Source organism: Dendropsophus ebraccatus, chromosome 2, assembly GCF_027789765.1.
Source record: "Dendropsophus ebraccatus isolate aDenEbr1 chromosome 2, aDenEbr1.pat, whole genome shotgun sequence".
Taxonomy (NCBI): Eukaryota; Metazoa; Chordata; class Amphibia; order Anura; family Hylidae; genus Dendropsophus; species Dendropsophus ebraccatus.
This window is the reverse complement of record NC_091455.1, coordinates 119123546-119139831: the sequence shown is the minus strand read 5'-3', so window position 1 is coordinate 119139831 and position 16286 is coordinate 119123546. Positions and strand designations below refer to the sequence as shown.

The 16286-nt window shown below is 43.6% G+C and overlaps 1 protein-coding gene across 3 annotated transcripts in view; it reads left to right on the top strand.

The window, feature by feature from the left end:
- LOC138783461 (uncharacterized) overlaps window positions 1–16286 on the top strand; it is an 82469-nt gene that overhangs the window by 38385 nt on the left and 27798 nt on the right. The gene's annotated exons all lie outside the window — the stretch shown is intronic.

The following is a 16286-nucleotide window of genomic DNA, read 5'->3' as shown; positions in this document are numbered from 1 at the left end:
CTAAGTAGGTATGGCCGCCATTCCCATTAGAGGAGGCCATGATGCAATTACAAAGCCTCTATGCGGCCAGGACAGTAGAAACCCCCCACAAGTGACCCCATTCTGGAAACTACACCCCATAAGGAATCTAAGAAGGGGGGCAGCGGGGATATGGCCCCCTGGTGACAGCCACATTTGGGACGTGAACATGAAAAAAATGGTATTTTTTATTTTCTCGGCACATGTTCTATGTAAGTGCCCGTCACCAGTGGGGTCCATATGCTCACTGCACCCCTTGTTAGATTCCTTATGGGGTGTAGTTTCCAGAATGGGGTCACTTGTCGGGGGTTTCTACTGTCCTGGCAGCACAGGAGCTCCATCCTCCATTCCAGCCTCTAAATGGCGCTCTGTCCCTTTGGTGACTTGCCCTGTGCCCATATGGCACATTATGCCCACATGTGGGGTATTTTCGTACTCAGGGGACACTACCCTACACGTTTTGTGTTCATTTTCTTTTTTAACCCCTTGTGGAAATGGAAAAAAAATCAAGGCTAGACCAACATTTAGTGTAATTTTTGTAAAATTTTTACTCTAAATCATTAATCTTGTCATGTTTTTTCATTTTCACAAGGGGTTAAAAGATAAAAAAAAACATTTAATGTGTAGAGCAATTTCCCCTGAGTACGGAAATACCCCACATGTGGACATAAAGCGCCATGCGGGTGCAGGGTAAGCCTCCGAAGGGAAGAAGCGCCATTTGGTTTTTGAAGGCTGGATTTGGATGGAATGGATTTCGAGGGGCCATGTTGCATTCAAAAGGCCCCTGTGTTGCCAAGACAGTTGAAACCCCCCACAAGTGACCCCATTATGGAAACTGCACCCCTCAAGGAATGTAACAAGGGGTGTAGTGAGCATATGGACCCCACTGGTGACGGACACAAATGTGGAACAATGTGGCGTGAAAATGAAATATTACATTTTTTACACTATAATGTTGGTTTAGCCTTGAATATATCATTTTCACAAGGGGTTAAAAGAGAAAAAAACACACAATATGTGTAGAGCAATTTCCCCCGAGTCCGTAAATACCCCACATGTGGACATAAAGCGCCATGTGGGTGCAGGGCAAGCCTCCGAAGGGAAGGAGCGCCATTTGGATTTTGGAGGTTGGATTTGGCTAGAATGGATGATGAACGCCATGTCGCATTTACAGAGCCCTCGTGCTGCCAAAACACTGGAAACCCCCCACAAGTGACCCCATTCTGGAAACTGCAGCCCTCAGGGAATCTAAAAAGGGGTGCAGTGAGGATATGGACCCCTTGATGACGGGCACATTTGTGCCATGAAAGTGAAAAAATTAAATTTTTCCCTTTCACGTCACATTGTTCCACATTTGTGCCCGTCACCAGTGGGGTCCATATGCTCACTGCACCCCTTGTTAGATTCCTTGAGGGGTGTAGTTTCCAGAATGGAATCACTTGTGCGGGGTTTCCAGTGTCTTGGCAGCACGAGGGCTCTGTAAATGCGACATGGCCCTTGAAATCCTTTCCAGTGAAATTCAGCTTCCAAAAGCCAATTGGCGCTCCTTCCCTTTGGAGGCTCGTCCTGCGCCCCCTTGGCACTCTATCGCCACATGTGGGGTATTTCTGTACTCGGGAGAAACTGCGCTACACATTTTTTGTCTTTTTTTGCCTCTTATCCCTTTAAGAAAATGAAAAATTGAAGGCTAGAACAACGTTTTAGTGTAAAAAATAAATTTTTCTTTTTTCACGCCATATTGTTCGGAAAATCTGTGAAGCACCTGTGGGGTGCAGATGCTCACCGCACCCCTTGTTACATTCCTTGAGGGGTGTAGTTTTCTAAATGGTGTCCCTTTAGGGGTGTTTTTTAGGTTTTGACACCCCAGAGCCTCTGCCAACCTGAAGTGGTACAGTCAAAAATGACCAAATATAACGGAGGCGTTGAAATTCACTAGGCGCTCCCTTATATCTGAGGCTTGTGGTTGCGTCAAATAGCTCAATAGGGCCACATATGGGGTATTTCTATAAACTGCAGAAACGGGGCAATAATTATTGGGGTGCATTTCTCTGGTAATAGGTTTATAATTATGAAAAATATTGGATTACAATAAAATCTCTGCACAGAAAATTAAAATTTTCAAATTCCTTACACACTTAGCTTTTATTTCTGTGACTCCCCTAAAGGGTTAAAACACTTTCTGGATGTGCTTTTGCAGAGTTTGGGGGGTGCAGTTTCTGAAATGGGGTGCTTTGTGGGGCTTTCTTTTTTTTTTTTATAAATTCTTTATTTAACAAACACCTCTGGCAGGCCAGCATAGGGGACGCAGCCCCGGACAAAGTGCAGTAAAACCAAACATTGGACAAATAGCTCGAATATCCACTATGAATAGGCAGGAAAATAATGCACGAGCAAACAGCTTATAACAGACATTATAAGAAAATGAGAATACCGGGGCATCCCGTTACTGGCCCCCACATCCATTTTCTCAATCAGTGTAATTAAGGAAAGAAGGAGTAAGTCCACTCCAAGGCCCAGCGGGGCAGCGTGGAGTGGTCGGGGTAGGGAAAAGAAGGGGGCAGGACAGAAGAGGGGAGGGGGGGACGACGTAAGACAGGACACAACAAGGGGGAAAACAGGTAGACACACAGAGGGCCCAGAGTTTGCCATGATCGAACCCCTCACTCCGCAGGAAGTGTGGGCTCACTGAGGAGCATAGCGTAATCTGCGGACTGTTGAAAGTCCGTCCAAGGGAGCCAAGTCCGGTAAAACCGAGAATTGGAGTTTTGGAGGGAGGCAGTCAAATCCTCCATTCTCATTACCTCATTCATTTTCCGTATCCAGAGAGGAATAGGGGGAGCCTCCACCCGTTTCCAATATAGGGGAATACAGGCCCTCGCCGTCATCACAAGAAAGCGAAGGATAGACCGGCGGTATTTTTTGGAGGACATGTCGCTGTGATGAAGCAGGAAGAGTGCAGGCGAGAAGTCCACAGTGGCCCCGGACACCTTTCGGGCCACCTCCTGGACTGTGGTCCAGAACTGGGTTAAGGAGGGACAGGACCAAAAAATATGTAGGAACGTGCCCTCCGCAGTTCCGCATCTCCAACAGGTGGGATCGGCCTCCGGCCAGATTGCGTGTAGTTTAACGGGGACCCTGTACCAGCGCGAGACTATTTTATATCCAGCTTCCTGGAAGCGGGAACTGATAGAGCATTTATGAGCCATTGTGAGGATGTCAGAGCGCTGGGCCGGGGTCAGCGTCAACTGCAGCTCCTCTTCCCACTTGACCAAGAAGGGAGGGGGCTCAGAATCCGGTGGAACCAACAGTTCCCTATAAATCAGGGAAAGGGAGTGCCGGAGAGGACCCTCTCCATCACACAGTGTCTCGAAGTACGTCCTCGAGGAGGGAATCTGATCAGGGGACGGCAACGTGCGGAGATAATGGGAGAGCTGGTTAGCTCGCCAGAACCCCAGAGGGACTGGGTCAGACCTGGCAGCAAGGTCCGCAATAGGCGCCCAGACCGCGCCAACCCTAAATTCCGAGGCCGTGCCCCTCCCCTCCCGGGCCCAGACACGAAATACTGGATCCGAGAGGCCAGGTGCAAAGGCGGGATGGCCCAACACGGGCAGCATTGGGGAAAGGAATGGAGCGAGGCGAGCTCGAGTCTCAGCCTCGTTGCATGCCGCGATCAGAGGGCCAATAGACGGATGGGGCACCAGGTCGGTTAGATAGCGGCGCGGCAGCCAAGGAATGTGTCGCAGGGGGATGCCGGTGAAGGATTGCTCAATGCCCACCCACTGTTTGACATGCCCATGGCGAAACCAGTCGATCACCCTCACCAAGGAGGACGCCAGATGGTAGCTCTGTATATCAGGTAAAGCCACTCCGCCATGTGTCTTGGCCCTGCACAGCAGTGATCTCTTCAGTCTCGCCGGTTTGGAGCCCCAGATGAACTTGATTTGTATGGAGGAGAGGGCCTTAAAGAAGGCCTTCGGGATCTTTGCTGGCACACACTGGAAAGCATAGAGGAGCTTGGGTAAGAGGGACATTTTAAAAATGGAGCACCTGCCAAACCAAGTGAAGGTACCTGAGCCCCATGACTGGCAGCAGGCCTGGATGTGGGCCAATATGGGGGGGAAGTTGAGCCGAAACAGATCAGCGAGGTTAGATGGAAGGGAGATGCCCAGGTATTTTATGGATCCAACTGCCCACCTGAACCCGAACGAGGACCGGAGGAGGGAGACCACGCCAGACGGCAGGGAGACGCTGAGGGCCACCGACTTGGAATAATTTACTTTGAAATTGGAAAGAGAGGCAAACGTCTCCAACTCACGCATCAAGACAGGCAAGGATGTGGCAGGATTGGACACAAAAAACAGCAGGTCGTCTGCGTACGCCGCCACCTTGTGCATGGTCTCCCCCGCCCGGATCCCCCCCAGGTCCCGCAAGGCCCGGATTCTGGATAAGAAGGGCTCCAGTGACAGAACGAAGATGAGTGGGGAGAGGGGACACCCCTGACGGGTACCGTTGGCAATGGGAAAGCTCTCAGATAGGACTCCATTCACCCGGACCACCGCAGACGGATTAGAGTAAAGGGCCAAGACCCAAGACAGGAAGGTAGAGCCGAGGCCCAAGGCCCGGAGAGTCTCCTCCATGAACACCCAGCTGACTCGATCGAAGGCCTTCTCTGCATCAGTTGATAGTTGTGGGGCTTTCTAACATACAGGCCCCTCAAATACACTTTAAACCTGAACAGGTCCCCAAAAATATCTGATTTTGAAATTTTACTGAAAATTTGGAAATTTGCTGCTAATGTTTTAAGCTTCCTATCGTCTAAAAAAAATGAAAGATAGTTTAATAAATGCTGCCAACATAAAGTAGACATGTTGCTAATGCTATTTAATATATAATTTATGTGGTATAACCACTTTCTGTATACGCAAAAAAGTTTCAAAGTTGGAAAAATGCATTTTTTCACATTTTTTCACATTATTTGGGTTTTTTTCATAAAGATTTGTTATGAGTATCGACTCCAATTTACCAGAAATGTAAAGTACAATATGTCACGAGAAAACAGTCTCAGAATCAGCCGGATAGGTAAAAGCATCCCGAAGTTATTAATGACTAAAGTGACACTGGTCATATTCATAAAATTTGTCTCTGTCATTAAGGCCATTTCAGGCTCTGTCCTTAAGGGGTTAAAGTTGAGGAGTGCTTGCTGCTGTATGTCTGGAAGTAGGTTTTCTTCCAAATCTGCTCAGCAGCTCTGGACATGTAGTTTTTACTTTTTACTTTAGCTTCTCTTTTGCTCTTCAATTGGCTTAATTTTTTAGGTTTTTGTAGTGTCCTATATCCCTGCCCACATTTAGGGGTTTAGGCCCTGCCCCTCTGTGACATCACCAACAGTAACATGCGTTTTTGAGGGGAGAGACCACAAAGAAATCCCTTATACAGTAATATATGAAATGTGCAGAATATCAGCTTAAAGCAACTCTGTACCCACAATCTGTCCCCCCCAAACCACTTGTACCTTTTGGATAGCTGCTTTTAATCAAAGATCTGTCCTGGGATCCGTTTGGCAGGTGATACAGCTATTGTCCAAAAAAAAAACAAAAAAACTTTTAAACTAGCAGCCCTGTGTCAAACTGCCGTGGCCTAGAGTATCTGTGCCCTAACCTTGCACCACCCCTCCGTCCCTCCTCCCCACCCTCTTCATCATTAGAAATGCCACTGACAGGATTTTTCCTATTCCTCTGCAGTGAACACTGCACAGGTGTCTTAATGATCCAGCCCATGTGTAGTGTTCACACAGCTAATGAATAGGAGAATACCTGCCTGGGGCATTCCTAATGTTGAAGAGGGTGGGGAGGAGGGACAGAGAGGGTGTGCCAGCCTAATGCATACACAATCTAGGCCACGGCCGTTTGACATAGGGCTGCAAGTTTAAAAGTTGTTTTTTTTTTTACAATAACTGCATCACCTGCCGAACGGACACCAGGACAGATCTTGGATTAAAAGCAGCTATCCAAAGGTACAAGCGGTTTGGGGTGGGCAGATTGTGGGTACAGAGTCACTTTAAGAATAGTGTTGAGAACTCCGTATTTGGAAAGGGGGTGACAATATCACTTTAATAAATTGACAGCTGGGCAGTCTATTCTGGTGTCATAGAAGAGTGAATGTGAATAACTTGGACACTATCCAGTCAGCAGGTACAATGCCCGAGCAACTCAAGCTGTGGGATCTCACAAGACTATTTCATGAAGTGAAGGAGGCGGGATCCGTTTGAAGTTCGCTCGGATCCCGCCTCCTTCACTGAGTGGCTAAGCGGCCCTGAGACGTAGCGTCTCGGGCGGCGTCAGACACCAGGAAGCGGCCGGGAACCGGGTAACGGAGCGCCGCGATGAGTGACCCGCCGCTGGAACCGGGGAGGTGAGTGGACGTCTTTTATTTCAGCCACCTCCTCCCCGGTCCCCCCCAGAAAGTGCCCCCATGCTGGAGCACCCCTTTAACTGCTACGATCTGAGCGGGTTGCGGCAGGTGCCCGGCTATCACTGATAGCCGGGACCTGCCGCGGGATGACAGACGCAGCTCCTTTGCCCGTTTCATCCCAGGAAGTAACTGTACAACCTTGAGTGGGAAAACCCCGCAAAAAAGGACATACAGTTATGTCCACGGTCCTAAAGGGGTGCTCCAGCATGGGGGCACTTTCTGGGGGGGATCGGGGAGGAGGTGGCTGAAATAAGACGTCCACTCACCTCCCCGGTTCCAGCTGCGGGTCACTCATCGCGGCGCTCCGGTACCCGGTTCCCGGCCGCTTCCTGGTATCTGACCCCCGAGACGCTACGTTTTAGGGCCGCTCAGCCACTCAGTGAAGGAGACTGGATCCGAGCGGACTTCAAACAAATCCCGCCTCCTTCACTGAGTGGCTGAGCGGCCCTAAGACGGCCGGGAACAGGGTACCGGAGCACCGCGTTGAGTGACCAGCCGCTGGAACCGGGGAGGTGAGTGGACGTCTTTTATTTCAGCCACCTCCTCCCCGTTCCCCCCCAAAAAGTGCCCCCACACTGGATAACCGCTTTAACACTATAGGTGCTACCATCATGCCGATCACAGCATCTATAGTGTTGAAGAGAGGGAGAATCGCACGGCCCCGATGGTTCCTATGACACAGGAGGCTTCCCTGGTGCATCTCTGGTAATAGGTTTGTAATTATGAAAGATATTGGATTACAATAAAGTGTTTGCACAGAAAATCTAAATTTTCAATTTTCTTACACACTTAGCTTTTATTTCTGTGACTCACCTAAAGGGTTAAATTCTGGATGCGCTTTTGCAGAGTTTGGGGGGTGCAGTTTCTGAAATGGGGTGCTTTGTGGGTCTCTCTAACCTATAGTCCCCTCAAATACACTTTAAGGCTAGGTTCACACTACGTATATTTCAGTCAGTATTGTGGTCCTCACATTGCAACTAAAACCAGGAGTGGATTAAAAACACAGAAAGGATCTGTTCACACAATGTTAAAATTGAGTGGATGGCCGCCATATAACAGTAAATAACTGCCATTATTTCAATACAACGGCCGTTGTTTTAAAATAACAGCAAATATTTGCCATTAAATGGCGGCCATCCACTCAATTTCAACATTGTGTGAACATATCCTTTTTGTGTTTTTAATTCACTCCTGGTTTTGGTTGCAATATGAGGACCACAATACTGACTGAAATATATGTAGTGTGAACCAAGCCTTAACCTTAACAGGTGCCTAAAAAAAAATCTGATTTTAAAATTTAGAAAATTTGGAAAATTGCCGCTAACGTTTTAAGCTACATATTGTTTAAAAAAAATGGAAGGAAAGTTTAATAAATGCTGCCAACATGAAGTAGACATATTTCTAATGCTATTTAATATTTAAAGGGGTATTCCCCCCCCCCCAGAGCTAAAAAAATAAAATACTCCTAGACCTACTCCCCCGTCTTTCTAGCTGCTTCTGTTCCATAGTTACAAGTTTTTTAAAAAGCCAAACTATATGCAACATGGCGCCGGCCAGAAAACTACATCTCCCATCATGCAATGCTTATCCCTGATTGGTCCACGATGTAGCAGAGCTGATATATTTACAAGGTAGTGAAATAGCAGAGTTGAGTGAGTTGCAGAGTTGAGCAAGTTGTGCCGCGGGTGACTCTTCCCCTGGCCTCCTTAGACTAGAGAGCAGCAGCTGTGGTAGTGGCTGTTTATCTGATGCTGGGGCCTGTGCCCGGGGTGTGATTTAACCCCGGAGACGCTATGAGGCTGCTGGCCAGTGTCGGTCTGTGCCCCGTCCTGTTCGCCCTGCCCCAATCACTGGTATGAGGCGGATGCTCAGAGACACCGGGACCGTTCCGGGGGGGTTAGTCGTGGGGGGAGCACAATGGGCAGTTGAGCTGCAGGGGGGGCAATTTCAGGGGGCACAGTGTGGAGGGCTCAGGGGCAGGGGCACACAGGTGACCTGGGGGGAGGGAGTCGGGAGACACTGATTGGTAGCAGCTGTCAGTGTCCTCCCTCACTTCAATGGGCAGGGTTAGAAGCCAGCCCATTGAAGAGACGGAGGACACGGGATCCTGACACAGAGGGTGGGGGCCAGGAGCAGGGAGCAGTGTCAGGTTGGACTGAGATTTAATAATTTTATGCCTTTGGTGGGGGTGAATGCATCTAGATAACAGCAAAACTGTGCAGAATCCATAATAAACAGAATCAGCAGGATAGGTAAAAGCACTCCCAAGTTATTAATGAATAAAGTAGGCTAAAAGGAAGAGAGAGGCGCCATAGGGTAATAACATCAATACTCGGGTGGGAAGGGGGAGCACATATGGTTATGCTCACCTTTTTGTGTTGTACAAAGAGTACAACACCTTGTAGCGCTATCAACGAAGACAGACGGAGTAGCCGCAGCAGCCAGTCCAAGAGTTTGCTGTCGAGGATCCTGAGCCACGAGATCCCGATGCCGGAGAATAGAGATGTGTCACAGCCTCAGAGTTATGACGGGCTAGAGTAAAAGGACCTTGTTCGGCGCTGAACGGTACTTTAGTTCAAACAGGTATATTGAAGAGATGATTTATTGTCTCAGAAACAACGCGTTTCGAGGTGTAATACCTCTTTATCAAGTTAAAAGAGACATATAAGAGCATACAGAGTAGTCTCAGATAAATAGGCAACTGATTGCAGTTTGGTGGGAGGGGAATACACCAGTACCGCCCTCAACCTGATGACACTATTTAGATTAAAAAGAATATTGTTAAACATACTACACAATAAATATATGCAATAAAATAACTAGTATAAAATAAGATTAATACTATTAGATGCAGCATAAAACCAAAAAAAGATGATTGGCAAAGACTTGACAGTGTGTCTGATCATGTGATTCCGATCATGTGATCGGCTTTTTTTCAGTATGAAAGAACTTAATTTAGATGAGCAGTCTTTTTTTTTTTTTTTTTTTCCTATGAAGGAACTTTATTAGGCGAGCAGTCGGGGAGCGCATCACTAGAAGTGAGATGAAACATTTCGTTAGTGCCGGAGACCAGGCTGCTAAAATGTGACTCTACCATCGCAGATTTTGAGCGCACAGAAAAAAGGGATAAGATAAAATCAAAATCAAATGTGCGCCGCTAAGGGTTATTGATGATCTAACGGCGGCGGGATTAGTGAACTGAGAAGATAACAGTTAGGAGAGGGAGATTGAGACTACCCTAAGAGAAAATAATTAGAAAAAAAATATATATAAATTATTAATTAAGAATAAGGACTTTAGTATAATAGAACTATTAGGATATAAATACATATGTTGTGGATATAAATACATATGTTGGCTACGTGTGATTAGGATAAAAAATGCATAAATTAATAAAGAATGATAGGTAATAAATAGATAAATGAATAAATAGATTGGTATAAATATATAAAATTGGTATTGTGATAAACCGGTACTTAGATAATAAGATTTTATTAGATATTTATTTCGAATGCCTCATTGAGACCACCGGGCAACAGTGTATGCAGTTTATAAATCCAAAACATTTCCCGTCGTTTGAGTGTTTGGAAACGATTTTGCGTATTAGGAGGTATATGGTCAATGGGACAAAGTAGAAACCCTTTAAAGCTGCTCTGATGATGTAGTGCGGAGTGTCTTGATACACTGTGTTTCATGAAGCCAGTATTAACGTTATGTCTGTGCTTATTTATTCTCATTCTTAGGGTCATGGTGGTTCTTCCTATGTATTGTAGACCACATGGACAGGTGAGTAGATATATAACGTATTCAGTTCCGCAGGTCATCTGTTGTTTGATACAGAATTTTTCTTTTGTAGTTTTACTACTGAAAATGTTCGTTACAGATAGATTCTCACAACATTTACATTTATTACTCTCACATCTGAAAGATCCACCTACGGTTTTATTTGAGGTGATACTGTTTGTTCCTTCTTCTACAGATTTTAGCTTGCTGGGGGCCAGGTGACTTTTTAGAGTTCTTGCTCTTCTGTAGATGCATTTTGGCATCAAAGGGAGTTCATCTTTTAGAAGTGGGTCATTTAGAAGAATCACCCAATGTTTGTTGAGAATATTTTCTATTAGTTTAAAGTTGGAGTTATAGGTAGTGATAAAAGAAACCATATGTTTTTTGTTATTGTTACCTTGTGATTCATGAGGGAGTCTGGGTTTCAGACAGTCTTCTTGTGTGAGACTGTTGGCTCTATTGTATGCTGCATTTATCACTCTTCTGGGGTATCCTTTTGCGGAAAACCTATTACTAAGTACTCTGCTTTGGGTCTTGAAGTCGATATCTTTTGAGCAGTTTTTCCTAATTCTTTTGAACTGACTAAAAGGTATATTATCTTTCCACTTCCTGTGATGTGCACTCTTGTAGTCCAGATAGCTATTGCGATCGACTTTCTTGAAGTGGGTACTCGTAGTGATGGTTCCACTTTCGGAACTGAGTATTACATCTAGGTATTCTACTTTGCAGGTGGAGTAATTGGCTGTAAAGGAAAGGCCCCACAAGTTCTCATTAAGGTAAGATACAAAATTTTTCGCCTCATTTAAGGTACCATCCCAGATGAAGATGAGGTCATCAATATATCGTTTAAAAAGGTGAATTTTTTGTGACCAAGCAGAGTTTTGATGTATAAATAATTCTTCAAAGCAGCCCATATAGAGGTTGGCATAACTGGGGGCAAATCTAGTCCCCATTGCCGTACCTCTAATTTGTCTATAGATTAACCCTTCAAATTCAAAATAGTTATGAGTGAGAATAAACTTAATACTGTCCAGAATAAATTGTTTTTGTCCAGTAGGGATGGTGGGGTCTTTGTCCAATACGCTCGAAACACAGTTCATGCCTTTATTATGAGGGATATTTGAGTATAGCGATGAAACATCTAGCGTGATCCATAGGTAATTTGAAGACCAAGTGATATCTTTAAGGAGATTTATAAGGGTAGTGGAATCCTTTAGGTAAGAATTTAGAGTTATAACATATTTTTGTAGCATTAAGTCTACATAGTGAGAAAGGTTGCTACTTTTAGAGGATACTCCCGAGATGATGGGTCTGCCAGGAGGTTTCTTAGGGTCTTTGTGTACTTTAGGTAAATGGTAAAAGACTGCTAGAGACGGATTATGTGGTATGATGTATTTCTTTTCTTTTTCAGATAATATACCCATAGTGAACGCCGCATCCACCAAGGATTTTAATTCAGCCAGGTGAGTATATGTGGGATCACCATTAAGTATTTCATAGTAATCCGTATCAGAAAGTATGTTGGATGCTTCTTCCAGGTAATCTTCAAGTTTTTGGATGACTATTCCTCCTCCTTTGTCCGCGCTCCTTAGGACAATGTTCCTGTTTTTGGTTAAAGAGATAAGAGCATTTCTTTCTTGTGTAGTCAGGTTGGATGGGAGTTTGGGTAGAGTGTTGATCTTCCGAAACTCTGAAGCTATAGTGTTAGCAAAGGTTTCAATATAGCTTCCTTTGTGTTGTACAGGATAGAAGGTGGACTCTGGACAGAGGGAAGTATGACAAGGGGGAGGGGAGGAGCTGGGGTGGAGGCCCAGATCAGTAGTGAGATGAGACATCTCCATGGGGGGTATCTGATCCATATCAGTAATGAGAAAATGTCTGCGCAATGTTAATTTCCTGGTAAAAGCATGTAGATCTAGGAACAATTGTAATTCATCAAAATTACCAGTAGGGCAAAAGGATAATCCTTTACTTAAAAGGGATATCTCTTTTCTTCTGAGTAAGTAGTCAGAGAGATTAAAAATCTTCACTTTTACATCCTGTTCCTCTTTGGGGTTTGTAACCCTGGAACGCTTTCTTCTGTATTCATGTCGTCCTCCTCTGCATCCTCTTTTTGTGGGAGGAAAAAATTTGTAATTTTCATAGTGGTAGGACTATGCCTGACAGTGTAGGAAGCCACTTGGTTGATAGTATTTGGTAATGGAAGGAAGGAAACTGTATGATTGAACGTTTGAAGTGTGGTATTCTGAGTCGCTCCTCCCCTCCCCCTTGTCATACTTCCCTCCGTCCAGAGTCCACCTTCTATCCCGTACAACACAAAGGAAGCTATATTGAAACCTTTGCTAACACTATAGCTTCAGAGTTTCGGAAGATCAACACTCTACCCAAACTCCCATCCAACCTGACTACACAAGAAAGAAATGCTCTTATCTCTTTAACCAAAAACAGGAACATTGTCCTAAGGAGCGCGGACAAAGGAGGAGGAATAGTCATCCAAAAACGTGAAGATTACCTGGAAGAAGCATCCAACATACTTTCTGATATGGATTACTATGAAATACTTAATGGTGATCCCACATATACTCACCTGGCTGAATTAAAATCCTTGGTGGACGCGGCGTTCACTATGGGTATATTATCTGAAAAAGAAAAGAAATACATCATACCACATAATCCGTCTCTAGCAGTCTTTTACCATTTACCTAAAGTACACAAAGACCCTAAGAAACCTCCTGGCAGACCCATCATCTCGGGAGTATCCTCTATAAGTAGCAACCTTTCTCACTATGTAGACTTAATGCTACAAAAATATGTTATAACTCTAAATTCTTACCTAAAGGATTCCACTACCCTTATAAATCTCCTTAAAGATATCACTTGGTCTTCAAATTACCTATGGATCACGCTAGATGTTTCATCGCTATACTCAAATATCCCTCATAATAAAGGCATGAACTGTGTTTCGAGCGTATTGGACAAAGACCCCACCATCCCTACTGGACAAAAACAATTTATTCTGGACAGTATTAAGTTTATTCTCACTCATAACTATTTTGAATTTGAAGGGTTAATCTATAGACAAATTAGAGGTACGGCAATGGGGACTAGATTTGCCCCCAGTTATGCCAACCTCTATATGGGCTGCTTTGAAGAATTATTTATACATCAAAACTCTGCTTGGTCACAAAAAATTCACCTTTTTAAACGATATATTGATGACCTCATCTTCATCTGGGATGGTACCTTAAATGAGGCGAAAAATTTTGTATCTTACCTTAATGAGAACTTGTGGGGCCTTTCCTTTACAGCCAATTACTCCACCTGCAAAGTAGAATACCTAGATGTAATACTCAGTTCCGAAAGTGGAACCATCACTACGAGTACCCACTTCAAGAAAGTCGATCGCAATAGCTATCTGGACTACAAGAGTGCACATCACAGGAAGTGGAAAGATAATATACCTTTTAGTCAGTTCAAAAGGATTAGGAAAAACTGCTCAAAAGATATCGACTTCAAGACCCAAAGCAGAGTACTTAGTAATAGGTTTTCCGCAAAAGGATACCCCAGAAGAGTGATAAATGCAGCATACAATAGAGCCAACAGTCTCACACAAGAAGACTGTCTGAAACCCAGACTCCCTCAAGAATCACAAGGTAACAATAACAAAAAACATATGGTTTCTTTTATCACTACCTATAACTCCAACTTTAAACTAATAGAAAATATTCTCAACAAACATTGGGTGATTCTTCTAAATGACCCACTTCTAAAAGATGAACTCCCTTTGATGCCAAAATGCATCTACAGAAGAGCAAGAACTCTAAAAAGTCACCTGGCCCCCAGCAAGCTAAAATCTGTAGAAGAAGGAACAAACAGTATCACCTCAAATAAAACCGTAGGTGGATCTTTCAGATGTGAGAGTAATAAATGTAAATGTTGTGAGAATCTATCTGTAACGAACATTTTCAGTAGTAAAACTACAAAAGAAAAATTCTGTATCAAACAACAGATGACCTGCGGAACTGAATACGTTATATATCTACTCACCTGTCCATGTGGTCTACAATACATAGGAAGAACCACCATGACCCTAAGAATGAGAATAAATAAGCACAGACATAACGTTAATACTGGCTTCATGAAACACAGTGTATCAAGACACTCCGCACTACATCATCAGAGCAGCTTTAAAGGGTTTCTACCCTTCTACGCAAAATCGTTTCCAAACACTCAAACGACGGGAAATGTTTTGGATTTATAAACTGCATACACTGTCGCCCGGTGGTCTCAATGAGGCATTCGAAATAAATATCTAATAAAATCTTATTATCTAAGTACCGGTTTATCACAATACCAATTTTATATATTTATACCAATCTATTTATTCATTTATCTATTTATTACCTATCATTCTTTATTAATTTATGCATTTTTTATCCTAATCACACGTAGCCAACATATGTATTTATATCCACAACATATATATTTATATCCTAATAGTTCTATTATACTAAAGTCCTTATTCTTAATTAATAATTTATATATATTTTTTTTCTAATTATTTTCTCTTAGGGTAGTCTCAATCTCCCTCTCCTAACTGTTATCTTCTCAGTTCAGTAATCCCGCCGCCGTTAGATCATCAATAACCCTTAGCGGTTATTTGATTTTGATTTTATCTTATCCCTTTTTTCTGTGCGCTCAAAATCTGCGATGGTAGAGTCACATTTTAGCAGCCCGGTCTCCGGCACTAACGAAATGTTTCATCTCACTTCTCACTTCTAGTGATGCGCTCCCCGACTGCTCGCCTAATAAAGTTCCTTCATAGGAAAAAAAAAAAAAAAAAGACTGCTCATCTAAATTAAGTTCTTTCATACTGAAAAAAAGCCGATCACATGATCGGAATCACATGATCGGAATCACATGATCGGAATCACATGATCGGAATCACATGATCGGAATCACATGATCGGAATCACATGATCGGAATCACATGATCAGACACACTGTCAAGTCTTTGCTAATCATCTTTTTTTGGTTTTATGCTGCATGTAATAGTATTAATCTTATTTTATACTAGTTATTTTATTGCATATATTTATTGTGTAGTATGTTTAACAATATTCTTTTTAATCTAAATAGTGTCATCAGGTTGAGGGCGGTACTGGTGTATCCCCCTCCCACCAAACTGCAATCAGTTGCCTATTTATCTGAGACTACTCTGTATGCTCTTATATGTCTCTTTTAGCTTGATAAAGAGGTATTACACCTCGAAACGCGTTGTTTCTGAGACAATAAATCATCTCTTCAATATACCTGTTTGAACTAAAGTACCGTTCAGCGCCGAACAAGGTCCTTTTACTCTAGCCCGGCATAACTCTGAGGCTGTGACACATCTCTATTAATGAATAAAGTGACACAGGTCATATTCATAAAATTTGCCTTGGTCCTTAAAGTGACAGTCACCCCTTTTTTGCATTCTGAATTCTCTACACAGGTGTAAAGGGTAAATTCTGCAGTTTTCATATCTTATTTTATATCATACGTCATGGTGCTTGTTCAAGTAAAAAGTGATATTTTATCAACTGCAGATTGTGCTAAGTGTGCGGCCCCCTCGACACCCATTAGTATGGGTCGACCTTGAGGCGGTGGAGCCTTTAGGTCAGCCCGTTACAATGGCCATGAGGGGGTGGGGCCTATGTGACTCTGGGACCGGGCTAAGTGGTGTGGTTGCCATGAAGCCCCGCCCACTTAGCACAATGTGCAGATGATAAAAGATCACTTTTTACTTGAATAAGCACCATGATGTATGATATAAAATAAGTTATGAAAACTTCTAAATTTACTTTTTACACCTGTGTAGAGAAGTCAGAATGCAAAAAGAGGGTGACAGTGTCACTTTAAGGGGTTAAAGTAAATGCAACAAAAGAATGTTTCAGCATTCCCCATTCCATTTCCCGTATTTATTTAAAAGGTCTAGTTGGGGTGTGGGCGTTCAGAACTCCAGATTATGAGAA